The 19,216-nt window shown below is 38.5% G+C and overlaps 1 protein-coding gene across 1 annotated transcript in view; it reads right to left on the bottom strand.

Moving 5' to 3' along the window:
- Nucleotides 1-5,314: 5,314 nt before the first annotated feature.
- LOC126184921 (lysophospholipid acyltransferase 5) overlaps nucleotides 5,315-19,216 on the bottom strand; it is a 187,183-nt gene continuing 173,281 nt past the window's right edge. Inside the window, exon 11 of the mRNA XM_049927590.1 lies at nucleotides 5,315-6,921. The gene's annotated coding sequence lies outside the window, so the exon portion shown is untranslated. The remainder of the gene's footprint in view (nucleotides 6,922-19,216) is intronic.

The raw sequence follows: 19,216 nt of genomic DNA, 5'->3' as shown, positions 1-19,216 counted from the left end.
TCTTTCTCTTAGATTTACAAAATCTCGACTTTTTTATTATAAACAAAGCAGGAAAAGGAACTGAGTTTTATTAAGAATGCTAAGCAACCCAGAAGCACTGCTGAACAACTGTGCGTATCGATCTTCATCATCTGTGGTGATAATCTGGAAAATGTCTTTCAACTCGTCACATTTAAGATATACTGTCTGAACAGTTCATGAACTGAAATTCCAGAGTGTAGTACATGTTTGAGGCAACCTGAATCCTTTATTTTCTGAGTTGTGTTCTCTTTGAGGACTTGCTAACTGTTCTGATACTTTTAGAACAATGTAACAGTGCCAGATTAAGTTTATAAGTGTAACCACACAAAAATCCATCTCATGGATGCTTCTGTTTGACAAAATTACTCAGGCTCCATCATATGTTTGGCTCACTATTTTTTCAATAACTCCCCACACATCAGGTGCATTGAGTGCAATTTCTGATAAAACCCTGAGGAATTTTGTCACCAGAAACATTGTTGAAACCAATAAACCATAATTGTGGTCACCTTATGTACAAAACCTGAGAGTAATACTCATTTGTGACTTACAACAAACATTAGGTGTTTCATCTACTTGCACTCAAACAAACTCACGACTGTAACTCTTCTTTAATGTGACCATTAATGACATCGGTATTCATTTTGAATTATGCTTGATGCTTTTTTGACAGAGAAGTGCTCTGCAAGTGTCCATGAATGAACTGTTCCTGTGTAGGCATAAGTTCTAATAATTAAAGGTAATTCCCTTTGTTGTCAGAATTATCTTCAAAGTGTCCTCCAAATGCAAGCTCTTGCTTTCCTAAGAAGCAAACATCAATAAATATCTTGATTATGAATCTATTTTGTCTGAGTCACATTATGTTTCATGGCTAGAAGTTTGGCTCCTTCAGAAATTGAATTTTCAATTTGCCCATGACCCGACAACTGAAAACTCTCTTGATTCTGAAGGTCCTTTCTTCAGTTTTGGTGTTCCTTGTCTTGTCTGTCAATTTTTTTTAACCCCGGACCCACCTAACAAAATATATGTGCGGCAATACAATTTATTTGTTAGAGCAAACTTTAAGCCAAAGATACTTTTTATACCCATAAAATTGAAATGTTCTGTTTTGCTTCCCGTCAAGTGTCTAAATGTGGTGCGAATTGCTTGTATAAGCACATTTTGTTTTGTAATTCCAGCTTGAAAATGGTTTGTCATCTAATTCACAAAATAAAGACACAAGTGTTTCCCCTGAACAAGCCATAATATAATCACTTACATTCACTTATGAACTATTAAAACAAATTTTGTTAAACCAGAACTGAACAGTGTGCGAAATAACCTAGAGCTGAAGCAAGCTTAAATACCACGTCCTTATGAAATACGTGACTGCCTGCCGCCCTGTCAGCTGCCGCATAGGAAGGAAAGGCTATTTCTAGAAGCCTCCAGTGAACTGTTAAACTGGATAGCATGCATAACACAGGAAATTCTGATCTGATGGATAACATACAAAACAAACTTACACTGTTTTCAATGGATTGTTATGATCTAACTCTAATAGTAAGTTTCCTTCAAATTTTTGTTTAGGCTCAGCCTCAGAATCATCTGAAGAACTTTGCCACTACTCACCTCTCTTGTAAGGGTCCAGACTGACGAGCCATACTTACATATCAGGTGAACAAGGGCTTTATAAGGTACCTCCTTCATAGCCTCATCTCTTAATATAATCGGATGACCTGCTGACCTATTTAACCATTGACACTTACATGACAAATAAATTTAATGGATTGCCTTTGATATGTATAAAATTCTCATCTTTGAGACAAAAGGTTACAAATATTCTAATTAGTTTTGTAACATCATACTCATAAGACAAATGGTACTCTGTTTTGGCTACTATTAAATGAAATTAATGGTCACAGTTAAATACAGGGAGATTATTAACAAGGGAACCTCCCCATCACACCCCCCTCAGATTTAGTTATAAGTTGGCACAGTGGATAGGCCTTGAAAAACTGAACACAGATCAGTCGAGAAAACAGGAACAAGTTGTGTGGAACTATGTAAAAAATAAGCAAAATATACAAACTGAGTAGTCCATGTGCAAGATAGGCAATATCAAGGACATTATGAGCTAATGAGCGCCGTGGTCCCGTGGTTAGGGTGAGCAGCTGCGGTGTGAGAGGTCCTTGGTTCAAGTCTTCCCTCAGGTGAAAAGTTTTCTCTCTTTATTTTTGCAAAGTTATGATTTGTCCGTTCGTTCATTGACGTCTCTGTTTACTGTAATAAGTTTAATGTCTGTGTTTTGCGACCGCACCGCAAAACCGTGCGATTAGTAGACGAAAGGACGTGCCTCTCCAATGGGAACTGAAAACATTTGATCGCAAGGTCATAGGTCAACCGATTCCTCCACAGGAAAACACGTCTGATATATTCCATACGACACTGGTGACAGCATGTGCGTCACATGACAGGAATATGTTGTCGACCCACCTAACTTGTAAACTTGGCGAATGGGTAAAAAGATTATTCTACCCTGCCCAATTTAGGTTTTCTTGTGGATGTGAGAATCACTCCCAAAAAAGTGATGAAAACATAAGAGTTTGTCACATAAACTGCAACAAATGAATGCAACAGTTTCACAGTCGCACAATTTTCCCTGTGCTCTGTCAAAACATATGTTTTGTTTCGATGTTTGTTTAGGTGTAGCGTCCCCATACTACGGCACAGTTCCTCGCATCGGACAGACGGACGGACAGATAATAATTGTCTGAAAATAAAAAAAATTAAACTTTTCACTCGAGGGAAGACTTGAACCAAAGACCTCTCATTCCGCAGCTGCTCACGCTAACCACGGGACCACGGCACTCCTGAGCTAACACTAACCTTGATGTTACCTATCTTGCTTATGGACTACTCAGTTTGTATATTTCACTTATTTTTTTCATAGTTACACACAACTTCTTCCTGTTTTCTTGATTGATCTGTGTTCAGTTTTTCAAGGCCTATCGACTACGCCCACTTATAACTAAATCTGAGGGGGGTGCGATGGGGAGGTTCCCTTGTTAGTTTTAATTTGTGCTGATGTTTTGGTCAGATGATAACTGTTGTCAGTAATTATATCTGTTGACAGCAGCTATCATCTGACTAGTGTCTATAACAGTACTGAAAGTTTTATTAATTAGTGTAATTATCTATTTATTTTATACACCATAACTTTGCCAGTGTTAATCATAAAGAATCTTATGAGTGCTGGTAAACTCGTCTCATCAATGTGAGCAAAAATGTGTGCTCGTACTTTTCCTAACATTAAAGCATCAATCGTAGCTCTTTCCTCTCTGAATGCAATGGACAGCATTTTCTGAAACTGCAGCCACTAATGAACAAACAAAGTTATCCGACAGTTTTTCCATAAAATGTAACTTCACCCAGAAAGGCACTGCTTGGCACACAAGTGTCGAACTCCAACTAAGGTAACCACTTTCATTCACGCTGAGCCCCTTTCTTCATTCACGCTGAGCCCCTTTCTTCTGCCGGGTGATCGTTTGCCATGCTCCTCCTGTAGGTACCACAAGCTTTCTACCAGTGTTATGACATCCATATTAAGTTCTCAGTGTAACTGCTACCTCTGGCTGTCTCATCACATGTGCATTTTCCAAATAAGATTGTAATCTTTCTGTAATACTATACTTGCAAGTGTAATTATTTAGTGTATCAGACCATATTTTGCTAAACTCTTTTTGGATATGATTTTGCAATACAATAAAAAAGATTTCAATGAAACTTCCTGGCAGATTAAAACTGTGTGCCGGGTCGAGACTCAAACTCGGGACCTTTGCCTTTCGTGGGCAAGTGCTCTAACAACTGAGCTACCCAAGCACGACTCACGCCCCATCCTCACAGCTTTACTTCTGCCAGTACCTCGACTCCTACCTTCCAAACTGTACAGAAGGAGAGCTTCTGTAAAGTTTGGAAGGTAGGAGACGAGGTACTGGCAGAAGTAAAGCTGTGAGGACAGGGCATGAGTCGTGCTTCGGTAGCTCAGTTGGTAGAGCACTTGCCCACGAAAGGCAAAGGTCCCGAGTTCGAGTCTCGGCCCGGCACACAGTTTTAATCTGCCAGGAAGTTTCATATCAGCGCACACTTCGCTGCAGAGTAAAAAATCTCATTCTGAAGATTTAAATGACTTATCATCATTCCATTCTCATATATATTTGTTTTACAGTTGAGAACTGAACTGCCAATAAAATGTTTGTAATAACAAACAATGGAAGATCCAGTATGCGATAAGGACAATATTATGAAATGGACTGATTGCTATTCACCATATGGTGGAGATGTTTAGTCGCAGACAGGTACAACATAAAGACTGCTAAACAAACAAGCCTTCAGTCTTCTGCAGTAGAAAACACACATTTACACATACACAACTCACAAACGCACATGACCACTGTCTCTGGCTGGCAAGGCGAGGCAGTCTGGCCTTGGCAGTTAGAGACAGTGGTCGTGGTCGTGTGTGTGTGTGGGGGGGGGGGGGGGGAGGGGGGGGGGCTCACGGGTGTCCTCCCTCCTCCTGACCCCTACTCCACAAGAAGGCCTTTTGGCTGAAAGCTTATTTATTTAACAGTCTTATTGTTATGCCTGTCTGCAACTCAACATCTCCACTATATGGTGAGTAGTAATCTATACTTTTAATAATATTGTCAAATGTTTGTAATGTTTTTAGTTGTCCTCTACATTATAAAACTGTTTCTATACAATTGCAATTGAAGTGATTAAAGCAAATCTTAAAAAGAAACCTCGTAATTCATTTTTTATAGTAAAATATGTTTACATCTTTTAATTTTCAATTTTTTTGTGATCTGTTGTTCTCAAAATATTCAGATGTTAATTTTGTAACAAATCAAGGCAGAAAACATATGGTTTGTCCTACATTTGGGAATTGCCATCTTAAATGGTTGTTGTATAGAAGTGTAGTACAACACACACGTGAATTTCATGCATGCAAACAAAATTTCAGTTTCATCAAATAACAGGAAATGGTGGAAATACTGAGTAAAAACTTTGAACAATGAAGACATTATTACACATATGTGCAATTAATAAATGGTTTAAGAAACAAAAAGGGGTTGAAATTATTGTCTACTGAGTAAAAAGGGTGTGGGGGGGGGGGGGGGGGAGGAGGCTGTTGTAAATGTTGTATAATTCATATCAAACTAATGGAAATATATAATTTATGACTCTGACATGTATATGTACTCTTTTTTTCCAGCAATATAATATTAATGTACCATTCATGTAAAACATGTACATATGCCTACATAGTCAACATATTTAATGCAGTATTAAGTCTGATACAGCCAAAATATTTGCAAAATGCAAGAAGATTCACTTCACGTGGATCCTTTAAATATCTCAAATAACAGGTATGCATAAACTACATATTCAGTTTAATCAGTATCAGAAATATAATTTTGTCCCAAGAAATATATTAAGGGACTGTCTTTAATATCAGAACCCAAGTAGAAGTATCAATAATAATAATAATAATAATAATAACAACAATAACAACAACAATATTATTATTAATAATAATCATCATCACAATAATATAATAATGGGTTTTAAGCCCACAATTTAAGTATTCAGGAGAATTTAGAAGGGGGGAAAAAAAGGACAATTACTCATTAAATTGTGAGTACATGCTTTTGTAATTTACTAAGGAAACAAATGCGGTACAAATACAGAAAACATATTCATTCAGAAAATAACTACTTCCACACATATTTGTAATTTACAAACAATAAATCATCTCTTCACGATTTGAAGTTACACAATCCTTTCAGTGCTTAACACAGTGATGTGCGTTTCTATTGATTCACAAGCATATTTTCACTCAGTGTACAGAAATTTCAGAATCTGAGTAAAAGAAATGTGAAGATGCAGCAAAAGTAGTCAGGTCATTATCGTGCAGGCAGCACCATGTAAAGTGGACTGTTGACCCTAATATATCACAAGCAGTAAGCTCAATATTTTTGCACACTTCCAGTAAATCTTTGGAGCACAACTGATAATTACTACATGAAAATTTATGACAACAGAGCCATATTCTCACACATTTGTGTATTGTTCTTCGCAATATTAATTTGTTATGAAGCAACTGTTAATCGTATCCAAGAAAAGGGCACAAAAATTGAGTACACAACTACACTGAAACTGATTCCACACATCTGACACTGAGCATTAAAAATATGTGTCACCAACCAAGTTAAATGAGAATGAAAACTTTATTAATGTTTTATGTCTTGATTTGTAAGTACGACTTCTCCTTTATATTTGAGGTAATTTCTCATGAAAAATAACAAAATAAAATACAAGATGTGATACATTAGTAGTAGCAGTACAACAGCAACAATAAAAATTACAACAAATCATAAACCTTTTATACTTTGATGAATAGCCACATGTAATACTGTTATGTAACTGCTTAAATCACATGAGATGAGAGAGAGACAGAGAGAGAGAGAGAGAGAGAGAGAGAGAGAGAGAGAGAGATGGGTACAATTTTAGGAGAAAAGAAATGTTAAAGCTTATATTCCCCCTTAATTAGCACCTTGTCAGAAAAAAAAAAAAGTTGGACATCCGCAGACCCCAGACACAACAGTAAAAATAATGATATTAATAGTAACACTAGCAGCCACAATAAAGATAAATTTAAGAAGTTAGTTTTAGCTGTCTGCACAAAGTCTTTGAATTATCTTTCTTCGTTCCGTTTCTCTTCTCCGAACCACCAATAACAACGACTAGGCATCTTTCTTCATTCCTTCACCTTATACATTAATGAGCACACTTTAAGGCCATCATGTTTATCCGCATAAACACAATATTACACCACATTTTAGTGGTCACTGAACCCATTACCTGAAACACATATGAATGTAAATAGTATGGCAACCTTAAATCAAAAATGAAACTGCTCCTTAGTCATCTGTTAATAGAACAGTCACACAAAGAAGGTATATATGGTAAAACTAGAACAAACTGTGAAAATCCAGTGAACTCGTAAATCATCAGTGGTACTGGTTTAGGGGCATCAGGGAAAATCTAAATCAGTGATGTATGGATATTTCAACCATGCTTCACCTGGGCACAAGTTCAGCAGCTTAACATTGTTTTACATTACTGGACAGAAGAAGAGGAGGCAACTGCCAAGGACTGATGCTCACCAAATGTATGAACTCGACTACAATGTTACTGGACTGATTATCAGTGAAATACAGATATGATAGCTGAATTAAATAATGATGAGAGCACAGACGGGGAAACTGAAAATGCTGAATGGTTGGAGAAGACTGCCCAGTTTAATGCACATGGATACTTTAGTTTATAAAGTGCTGAAATGCATACTTTAAAGGTTGTTGTAAGTGTAAAATGGAACACAAATTTTACAGTAAAGGTTACGACTGCTGTCCAGATGGCACTAGAACATTTTGCCTAATTAAAAATGCAGGCTCTCCTCAGATCTCTCATCAATATTACCATTATGTTGTCTTATCCTGCCCCACTTAACTATCTCAATGCAAGTCAAGTGTAGTGGGAGGAAAAAGGAGCACAACTGTCTAGCTTTTTCTTACACACCTCTTAAGTTAGGTTTCTGACTGTGTAAAGTTCCATAATTTCAAAATTCATACAGAAAAGCTGTAATGATCATAAAAAAGGTTACATACTTTTAGGAACTGGGCATAATGTTCGATGCTGCATTGTACATGCATAATTGAGTACATTCTAGTCACATTGTCTTGGCAATAAAATTCCAAGGACAGACATTTCATTCAGGACAGTTTGAATGGATGCTGAAAATTTTGAGTGAGAATCATAAAGGAAGAGTAAATACAATGAGGTAATACAAAAATTTGTTTAGCATTATGAGAAGCTGATATTACAGTGGTGATTACTGTGACGTATTCAAGCCTGATACACATTTTGCAGCCTACAATACCAATAGGTCTTGATAATTGAGTGGCTCACGGGAACATAGCGGTAAATTCCACTGCTACGTGTTTTGTGTTGTAAGGCAATCAGCACTACCTATGAGCAGCAGAATTTAATATACCAGGAAAAAGTTGTAATGCCAGTGGCTGCCTGCCATGGGAACATGACGCTAAGCAACAGGTAAAACTGCTGGTGCTAAGAGGGATATGTGTACGTCTTCTCGATTATAGCCACATTTGATGAGTTACAACGAAACGAAGATGTTCTTAGCGATCCTGATATTTCCAACGAGGATCCTGAGTACATTCCCCATGACTCAGATGACTCATACGTACACTATGTGATCGAAAGTATCCAGACACCCCCCAAAACATACATTTTTCATATTAGGTGCATTGTGCTGCCACTTACTGCCAGCTACTCCATTTCAGCGACCTCAGTAGTCATTAGACATCGTGAGAGAGCAGAATGAGGCACTACGCGGAACTCAAGGACTTTAAATGTGGTCAGGTGATTGGGTGTCACTTGTGTCATATGTCTGTACGCGAAGATTTCCACACTCCTAAACATCCCTAGGACCACTGTTTCCAATGTGATAGTGAAGTGGAAACATGAAGGGACACGTACAGTACAAAAGCATACAGGCCGACCTCGTCTGTTGATTGACAGAGACTGCTGACACTTGAAGAGGGTCGTAACGTGTAATAGGCAGACATCTATCCAGACCATCACACAGGAATTCCAAACCACATCAGGATCCACTGCAAGTACTATGACAGTTAGGTTGGAGGTGAGAAAACTTGGATTTCGTGGTTGAGTGGCTTCTCATAAGCCACATATCAGGTTGGTAAATGCCAAACAAAGCCTCGCTTGGTGTAAGAAGCGTAAACATTGGACGACTGTGCAGTGGAAAAATGTTGTGGGGAGTGACGAATCACGGTACACAATGTGGCAATCCGATGGCAGGGTGTGGGTATGGCAAATGACCGGTGAACATCATCTGCTAGCGTGTGTAGTGCTACCAGTAAAATTTGCAGGCGATGGTGTTATGGTGTGGTTGTGTTTTTCACGGAGGGGGCTTGCACCCCTTGTTGTTTTGCATGGCACTATTACAGCACAGGCCTACCTTGATGTTTTAAGCACCTTCTTGCTTCCCACTATTGATGAGAAATTCAGGGATGGTGACTGCATCTTTCAACATGATCGAGCACCTGTTCATAATGCACAGCCTGTGGCAGAGTGGTTACACGACAACAACATCCCTGTAATGGACTGGCCTGCACAGAGTCCTGAGCTGAATCCTACAGAACACCTTTGGGATGTTTGGAACGCCGACTTCATGCCAGGTCTCACTGACTGACATCGATACCTCTCCTCCGTGCAGCACTCCATGAAGAATGGACAGCCATTCCCAAAGAAACCTTCCAACACCTGATTGAACGTGTGCCTGCGAGAGTGGAAGCTGTCATCAAGACTAAGGTTGGGCCAACACCACATTGAATTCCAGCATTACCGATGGAGGACACCACGAACTTGTTAGTCATTTTCAGCCAGGTGTCCACATACTTTTGATCACATAGTGTATGTAAATTTGCAAAACCGTTGAACAAAATAGCAAGCGCATGTACATACCATTGTGTTCCTGAAATGCATGAAATACACAGTTATTGTTAAATGGGTGCTGTGGAAGGCTTGATGGATTGTGTATATGCATATTTTTTTTATCATTTATATTTGTACCAATGATAATAGTAACAACAGTGAAGGAGATCGAACTGACCTTAACATTGAGCAGTCTGTCACTGTCTCAGACGCCTCTCATGAGAGGGCAGAACAGGTGAATACCTTCTCTAAAGACTGAGATGCACCTTACAATGGGAGTTTAAGCAGAAGAGTCACAATACAGGTGAAGAATATGTACCTTATTGTGGAAAAACTGTAGATAAAAGGGATGTAAGACCTGACTGCCACTGTCTTCTTAGATTTTTGGAGAAAGTAGGAGGAATTTCTTTCAAATAAGACACTTGAAAGAAACTTTTGTCTCCAGAAAGAAGACTTTTGTTGACCTGGCTATCAACCCAAGGAATGTATGTATGTGGAAGGTGACTTCTGAATAATAATTATCTTTATTTATCAGTGACACATTTGGTCATGGCATCTCGTGCAAAGAAAGTTTCACGAAATGTGGGAGGCAAAGCCCAGTTCCTATTCTTTGATTAAAATACTACAGACCCAGACTCACTGAAGAGAAGAAAGCTGTCACTAAAACCAACACATTTGGACAATGGCTACATGAGTAATGTGAGTCATGAGAGATTAAGTACTTTCCAGTAATGAGCTATACAGTTACGTCTTGTAGTAACTCCGTGTAAATATTATCATAGAAAAGTTTGTCTAAAATAAGATTCTCTAAAATTCATATTATCTTGAATAACTATTTAAAATTTATATAATTATGATAATTTTGAAGCTTTAACATGAAATTCCATGAACTATTTTTTACTAAGGTTTACTAAATTATTTTATTACTACTTGTTGGCACTTGGGAATTAGTTGTGTAATGGAGTCGTCACACATTGTGATGCTGTAGAAAGGAGACAGGGATTCCCATTTAGTTCACAAAGCATCTCTGTAATACTTGGGTGCTGACTGAATGTACCGGTAACAAATGTCACAGCACACTTCTGAATGGCTTCGATGCCTTGCTTTAATTCAACCTGGTGGAGATCTGAAACACTTTAGCAGTACACAATGTGAAGGACAATCAAACAATTTAAAATGAAAGATGGTAAAATAGTCATTTTAAACTGAGTGAAAGTCCAAATCCACAATAGCAGTACTCAAGAATGGGTTCCACTAGTGTTCTACTTGTCATATCCTTTATGGATGAGCTACACTTTTCCAAAATTCTCCCAGTAAAATGAAGTTTGGAATTTGCCTTCCCTACTACCAACCAGATGTGCTTATTCCATTTCATATGTTACGTCTAGATATTTAATTGATGTGACTGTGTCGAGCAGCACACTACTACTTGTGTGGATTCTGTGCTCTATAAGTGTTGGAAATGGCAGATTTATAGCATACTGCTGTCCTGACCAAGGCTCTACAGGATGTACTTTACCACTTTTTCCCACCAATCTATAGTTGCTTTTTCTGACATGTGACTGCATTTTGTTGGCATCTGTGCTGACTGCTTTTTAGAGTTTTCTGTTAATATGAAATCCATTGTGATAACAGAAAAGCAAAACTTTTGAGTTTGAGTTAAAATTGGAACTTATTTCTATAGTGAACACAATTTCTGCAAATGATCCTAAGTGTTATAGTTTCAAGAAAGTGTTTTATCTATCTTGCAGTCTAAGAATTTTAAATTTTATATTTCAGCAATTATTTGATCATCAATGAAAGACATTTCTATCAAACAGTTTGGTTAAATAACATTACCAAGCACTACAGCCAGTTTCAAGTTCTGCCACTTGCGTAGTACACGATAGCTTCTCACATTTTGTTCATGTTTGCGCTCATACAGTTAAACCATAATTGGTACAATGAAGGACAGTATATCACATTACAAGAGGGGAGCACTAAAATTCTGTTGGTGTGCAGAGATTTATTGTAATCTGAATATGTAAAAAGCTACAGTACCTAGAAGTTTTTGTAAATGTCATCAGCAAATGTTTAATAATTTTTTGTTATTTAATATACAATGGAGACTAAGCACTCATACTGTAGCTCTTGGTGAGGTGCTTTGATTGATAGATTCACATGATTTGTAGCATGACTAATTCAACTGTGAGACACAGTTTAATTGGATTTTCATTGAAAATTAATATAAATTATCACAGAAGACGAATATACATCCAGCAAGGCGGTATGCATTGTCAGAGAGCATTACACACAATAGTCAACTTTTAGCTTTTAAGATTTACATTTTTTATTGTGTGTTTTAACTATTTGTTTATAAATTTGCACAGTCTTGCCCATAACTCGTGAACTATCACAGATATCTTACTTCTGAATAGTGCATTGGAAAGTGGAGTAAAAATTGAATCAGGAAGTGTTGCCACATCGAACATTGTTGTAATATTTAATGGCAGAAAGAGTATTAACTGTTTCCAAGCACTGCAATGAAGTTTTGGAATTCTTAAATCTTAAATGTTGGGTGAATTATTGCACTTAGAATTAAATACAATATATTGATTTGGAATAGAATTTTAGCATGCCTCTAATGGCACATACCAAATCAGAATGTTACCTATGTATGTAGGCAGGTAAAACTGCAAAACTCATTAAAGTAAAGTACATTTGAGATTTTCGGTGGAGGTGTGGAGCGACGCTATTTATGGTGACAGCCATCTTGCCTTAGGAGAGTGGTGTAAACTGGTTGAGGCAGGACCTGTGATGGTCAGGAGAGTGTTCAAAATAAGTTCATGTGAGACTCAGCTAGCCACGTTTGTTTCGAAAGATAGAAGTTTTTTGGGTTGTCAGTAGTGGAACTTAGAACAGTTCAGCACCAGACTGGATTTTGGATATATTTCTGCTAGCAGATTGGCAGAACTTGTGATTTTTGTGTACAGACTCTGATTCTGTACACTGATCTTGGACTTTGACTCAGTTTGCCTAAACTGGACTTAGAATATTTCAATTAGACATAGTTTAGGTATGAGTTGGTACACGATTTATTTTCATTTAACGTTTAGCTGAGAACACAGAGTGCTTTTTCCAGCTGTTTTAATTCATTTAATTTTACATAGCAATTTAACTAAATGCAATATTGGGTTCAAATGGCTCTGAGCACTATGGGACTTAACATCTTAGGTCATCAGTACCCTAGAACTTAGAACTACTTAAACCTAACTACCCTAAGGACATCACACACATCCATGCCTGAGGCAGGATTCGAACCTGCGACCGTAGCAGTCCCGTGGCTCCGGACTGCAGCGCCTAGAACCGCACGGCTACTGCGGCCGGCTGCAATATTGGGGGCTCAAGCCACTGTTAGTTGGTTTCACCAGTATGCGAATTAAAGAATATTTCTAAGACAATAAACATTATTTACTGAAAATTTAAATATTATGTTGTAGATAGTTATTTTGGAGGTTTTGTACCTTGATAAAATCTAGTTACATTTGTCTTGCTGATTAATAACATCAGGTGCAAATTTATTTGTCTATTTTTAAATTAAAGTGCACATAGAGGGCAACACAAGTATCACCTCCAGGAATAGACAATGAGAGCCAGTGTAAATTCATTCATAATAACAGCCATCACTCTTCTTGTGTCACAATTACGGGCTCATCTGGGACAATTAGGGGCCAATCTGAAATTCAGTTTGCTAGGCAACTAGAGCGGAAGGCTAGGTTGACTAGGTGCAAACTGTAAGTAAAGAGTTAGGATTGTGAGTTCACTTTGTTTTCATCAGGAACACACATCCAACACTGGTAAGTAGCAGCGGGATGTTCGTGGCAACACAATGCAGTCCATGCTCCGAGGGTCGTGGCTCCAGTGCGCTACAACACAACATGACGCCACGAGGTCACCAGCTCCACATCGGCCCAGTGCAGTGCAGCTCATGCACTGAGGGCCCATCTCCTGTGCAACATTCATTCATCAGCTTCACGCAGATCCAGTGTAGCACCCTGCACGATGCACACAGCCATCAACGTCACACCAGCAGCAGCACGACAGTGGCAGACAAAAGTTAAGTGTGGGCAGCATTCGCTACTGTACTTACTTTATGGTTTGCAACTTGTTAGCCATGGCAGACAGTATCCAGTAATCACCCAGAGAGTGTGACTGCAATTGAGTAGGTAGTATGCGAAACCCTACTAGGTCTGTGGGAAAAGAATGTAAATTCTTGGTGGAAAATGTTAACTTGGGAGCAGGAAATTGGCAGGAGCACATGCTACTTATTATGCAGAAACTAGGAGTATTTGAGGAAATTAACACTAAAATTGAGGTATTAAAAAAATCAAAATGGGGAAATTATTCGCAAACTGGAGGGAATTAGTATGCAGGTTAGCAATGTTGAAAAAAAGCTGGCAGATTTACTTACTGCTGTGGAGAATGATTTGGGACAGAGAACACATTCTGTGCAGACAGAGTGTATGAATAAGGCAAAAGAAATGGAGTCTGTGGTGAAATTAATGTCCGACAGCATAGGCTGTGTGGTTCAGTGCTAGACAGAGGCAAAAGCAGAGCTACACTCAGCGAAATGTGAGACAAGTGGTCTGCATAGTGCTGTGCTTAAAGAGGCAGAGAAAAGCGAGAGGGAGCTCGTGTCCATTAAGGTCATGCTGAGTAATATTGCTATGAGTCAGGGAGAGGTTACACACATCATTGTTAGCTCCGAACTGAAGTATTTTAATGGGGAAGGTAAATACCATGTGGTGGATTTTTTAGTCTCCTGTAACAACTGTTTTGTCAAAGGAATGTTTGATGAGGTGAACAGCATTTATTAGTTACATTGCCTTTGAGATGCTACTTCTTAAGAAGTATTGGGCTGTAGGAAAACAAATGCAACAGCAGAACAGGTTCCTGAATAGGATGTATTACAGCAGAAACCAATGGAGCATGTGAGACTTTTACGAGTGTGAGCTGTTGAAATTAGTGCACTTACACATATTGTTGGGTACGTTCACAGAGATTTCAACTCTGAAAAGGAACCTGCCAGATTATTTGCAGTGGGATTTGGTCCACAGCTCTACGAAAATGATAGCATTCTTGAATCTGCAGAGTGGATGGACAGTGCAATGTATTACCAGAACACTGGGACCTGTAATGCAAGGATTAATGGGAACAGCTGGAGAGATAGGAACTGGCGGTATGCTGACCAGGAGCACTTCCAACATGATATTAATAATTTCCAGCTGAATTCCCACAACCGTGGAAATCAGCCAAGCATAGAGGGCCAGAAAATAATAGAAAATGCAATAATGGGCAGAAAAATGGGAATAATCAGTGGCAGCAGCCAGGAAACTAGATTGTGGTCCATGAAGGGAGGACTTGATATGACAGAAACAGGATCAAAGATGAGTTCATGAGAAGGCTCAATGATATTAATGATCATAGGGAAATCAGTGTTCAACATGGATACAGTATAGGGATGTGAAGTATTGTGGAGACACTGGAGGCAGCACAATTGTAAATTTAGAAAGAGATGGAGGCGGAGAACTGAATCTGTACATGTTGATTCAAATGTTTTATTGAACTGGGAATCTTGAGATGATGATGATGATGATGATGATGATGATGTCAGTTCAGCAGCACTAGAGCTGGACAGTAAGAGTGAAGAAACATTAACAGCAACAAACAGTAAAGACAATGTTAATTTGTTTGTGTACTGGGCTGAAACAGTTCTGCTGTTAGATGTTTGTGCTACCAGCATACAGTTAAAGGAACCTGTCTTGGCAAAGGAAGCAGTGGTCAAGATTGCAAAGAGCCTTGCGTGTGCTGATGTTTTATTTGCTGAACAGCAAGGAGCTGCAGTAACTATTATTACAGACAGGGTGAGCGGCACAATGGGGTCTGACGAGTGCAAATTTAATAGTAATTTAAGCACTGCAGACAGCCAGGATGAGGTTAAAATAAGTTATTATTGATGATTTGTGTTCTGATTGGCTCAGTAAAGAAGAGTGCAAGATCCAGATGAGTGATTATATTCCACAGACCAGATTTGAAAGTAGGTTGTTACCAAATAAGTGGGAAACTAAAAATTTAAAGTAGCAATAAAACTGTGGATTGAGCAAAAGTCAGCCAGAGTTTTTTTGCTGCTTTCGATGAGATATATAATGATGATGATGACGATGATGATGATGATGATGATGATGATGTTGCACGTCTGCTTGTGTCTGTGTATATGCGGATGGATATGTGTGTGTGTGCGAGTGTATACCTGTCCTTTTTTCCCCCCTAAGGTAACTCTTTCCGCTCCCGGGATTGGAATGACTCCTTACCCTCTCCCTTAAAACCCAAATCCTTTTGTCTTTCCCTCTCCTTCCCTCTTTCCTGACGAGGCAACCATTGGTTGCGAAAGCTAGAATTTTGTGTGTATGTTTGTGTTTGTTTGTGTGTCTATCGACCTGCCAGCGCTTTTGTTTGGTAAGTCTCATCATCTTTCTTTTTAGATATGATTTTATTGTAATTGAGAGAGAGAGAGAGAGGGGGGGGGGGGGGAGGGGGCAGGGAGAGAGAGGGGGAGGGGGGAGAGAGGGGGGGCAGGCAGCTGCACATGTGTTTGTCTCTGTCCTGATTAGTTTTCTGTTGTGTGAGATTGGTCTGCCAAGGATGGGTTTTCATAACCTCACCTATGGGGATGTGTTTAGATTTCAGGATCAGATAGCTCGTGGGATGTGTTGGGTTCTTTGGTAAAGAATGGTCTGGCTGAGAAGGTCCATGGGCATCGAAGAAATGCTGGGTGCACTGAGCTTGGACTTTGACACAGTTTGCCTGAGTCTGATTCAGAATATTTTGGTTAGACTGAATTTAGGTATGAGTTGGTACATGATTTATTTTCGTTTAACGTTTGGCTCATAACACAGTGTGTTTCTTCCAGCAGTTTTAGTTTAATATTTACATAGCAAGTTAACTAAATGTTACATTGGGGGCACAAGCCACTTTCTAAAGCACTTAACGGAGTACTTGGTTTCACCAGTCTGTGAATTCACAGGCTACGACAGTAAATATTATTTACTGAAAATTTAAATATTACACTGTGGATAGTTATTTTACATATTTTCCACCTACATTACAACCTAGTTACAATTGTCTTGCTGGTTAATAGTATTGGGTGCAAATTTATTTATCATTTTTAATTTAAAGTGCACATAGAGGGCAATCCAAAAGTACCATCTCCAGGAATAGACACTGAGAGCAAGTGCAAATTCATTCATAATAACAATCATCACCCTTATTATGTCACGAAGTACTTATTTTACCACGCAGCCTGGTGTAGGTGATGTCTTTCTTTGGACTAACTGTGGCTGTGGTTCTCATACAGAATAAATCAATATCTGATCAGCCTGTGACAAATGTTTACTTTCACTGGACATCAGTATCAGAAACTGCACGCACTGCATTTTGTTGCTATTAAACAATACTCTATTTCCTGTACACCATAACCTCATGTTCTGTAGTACCCATTTCCTAAGTTGTTTACACCACACTCACCACATTTCACAATGGTGTTTACGTCATTTGCAAATAAGAAAGTTTTTGAAACATCTGTCATATTTAGTAGCAGATCACTGTATGCATAAAGATGGCAATGGAGCTACAACAGAAGCCTGTAGTTGCAGCAGAATAACCTATTACATGATGAAGTATTTTGCATTATTTTACATGTATAACTGAAACATAATTTAACAGACACATAGATGTATAATTTTTATGTTGAAATTGTAAAACTGTTTCCGGTAATGAGGTCTCTTGTCTTGAGCTGAATAGAGGTCAAAACTTGAGGCTTCATCAGTTATGTGACAAGTTTGCCTGCCACCTCACAGACCTGCAGTACATGGTGGAATCTTGTAGAGTTGTTAAGAATAAAACAGCCGTGCTATATCTAAATGTATATGTAGATGTAGATCAGCTGCAGAAATCAGCCCTGTATCATTTAACATCAGATGCAACTGCTCAAAAAGCATATTACCTGTTGAATGCAAATGGAGGAGACTTTTTAAGGTTAGGTGAAACTCACAATTTCCTGATGAAAACCCAACATCTCTAGTAATAGCACTGCCTGACAAAAAAAGCTGAAACACACAGGAGATGTGGCCAGATGTCAATGCAAGTTCATACACCTACCCAGTCAACCACATCTTACCACCACAAGGTAGAATCACCGTATTATGCACCAAACACATTGTAACCCCTTCACATCTGCAACTGTCACCTGAAAACAAGTAATGAACTTCCTGCACCATAGGTCAGAGACTAGCACCAGCCAGACTAAGAAATTAACAATCCATATGTAGGTTTCCATTAACAACAAAACACAAATGGCTGTGTCTGGACTGATGCCATGACCGGGAAGCATGAACTGCTGCAAATGGTGTCGCATTGTATTCCGTGATGAATTGTGGTTCTGCAATATTCCAGATGACCCTTATCGGTGAGTATAGTGTCGACCCGAGGTCCGATTCTTCCAATGTTTTGGAGAGGCACTGTGATGTTACTTCTGGTGTTGTTGTGTGGGGAACAATTGAGTAAGACTTCAGGTTGTGGCTGGCAGTGAGTGAGGGAACTCTGACAGCACAACACTATATCACCTGTCTCCGAGAAAACAGCTGTCCTCATGTAACATTAGAAGCTGAGAGAGGGTTAAAACTCACATTAGCATACAGGGAAAATTTTAATGACATGTGGAACTTTCAAATTAGATTAGATTGCCCTGAAGATGGAGTATTTATGGTAAGAAGCAGAAAAATTAGGTTTACTTATGTCCAACATGAATTTGGCTGAAAACTCATATGGACAACAGAAAATGGCAGTGGTGGACTTAGATTAATAATCCAATGTTTCTAATAGCCACTTAACCAAAACACATCAGTCACAGAGTCATTCAGAGATAGCCTAAATTTGATAGGCTGGAAATATCCCAACCATAGTTACCTTCAATCACTTCTTTACTTTTGTTAGCCTGGATATGATCTATCATCTGCAAAACTCTCAAACGCCACTTGACTTGCAGCATCATGTTAAACAACTCCAGCAAATCAGGAGATGGACACATTCTAAATGCATAAAATACATACTTCAGATAGATATTTCTGGAGCTGCCACTATGTTTTGGAATAGGCAGGTGCCACCAACATTAAAATAAAACAAGAACAAAATTTCAAAAGTTGCTGACTTTGGAGACTGAGAGATTACAGACCCCAAAAGTACAACACATGGAAAAGAGAAAGTACATGCTGTTCAGATTGCAATAACAAGTTGCATCTGGAAGGTAGGTTGCAGTTTCTTTGCTACAGCAGAAATGCTTCAAAAACAGGTCATTTTATCAAAGCATATGCATCAAAACTGGGAGGACATAATTTATTTCCATACTCATTCTCAGATCTACAAATTAGATTTGCAATGCAAATTTAAAAGCGAAAGAGTATGGTAAAAAAAAAAAAAAAAAAGAAATCATAAAACAGCAATTTTTCAGCATCTGACAGAAATTGTGCTTTGCAGATTTAGATCCATGGTATATAAAAAAAAAGTTTTGAAATTAACTGGTTTCTAC

Source organism: Schistocerca cancellata, chromosome 4, assembly GCF_023864275.1.
Source record: "Schistocerca cancellata isolate TAMUIC-IGC-003103 chromosome 4, iqSchCanc2.1, whole genome shotgun sequence".
NCBI lineage: Eukaryota > Metazoa > Arthropoda > Insecta > Orthoptera > Acrididae > Schistocerca > Schistocerca cancellata.
The sequence above is the reverse complement of the archived record's forward strand: the minus strand, read 5'-3'. Positions and strand labels throughout refer to the sequence as shown.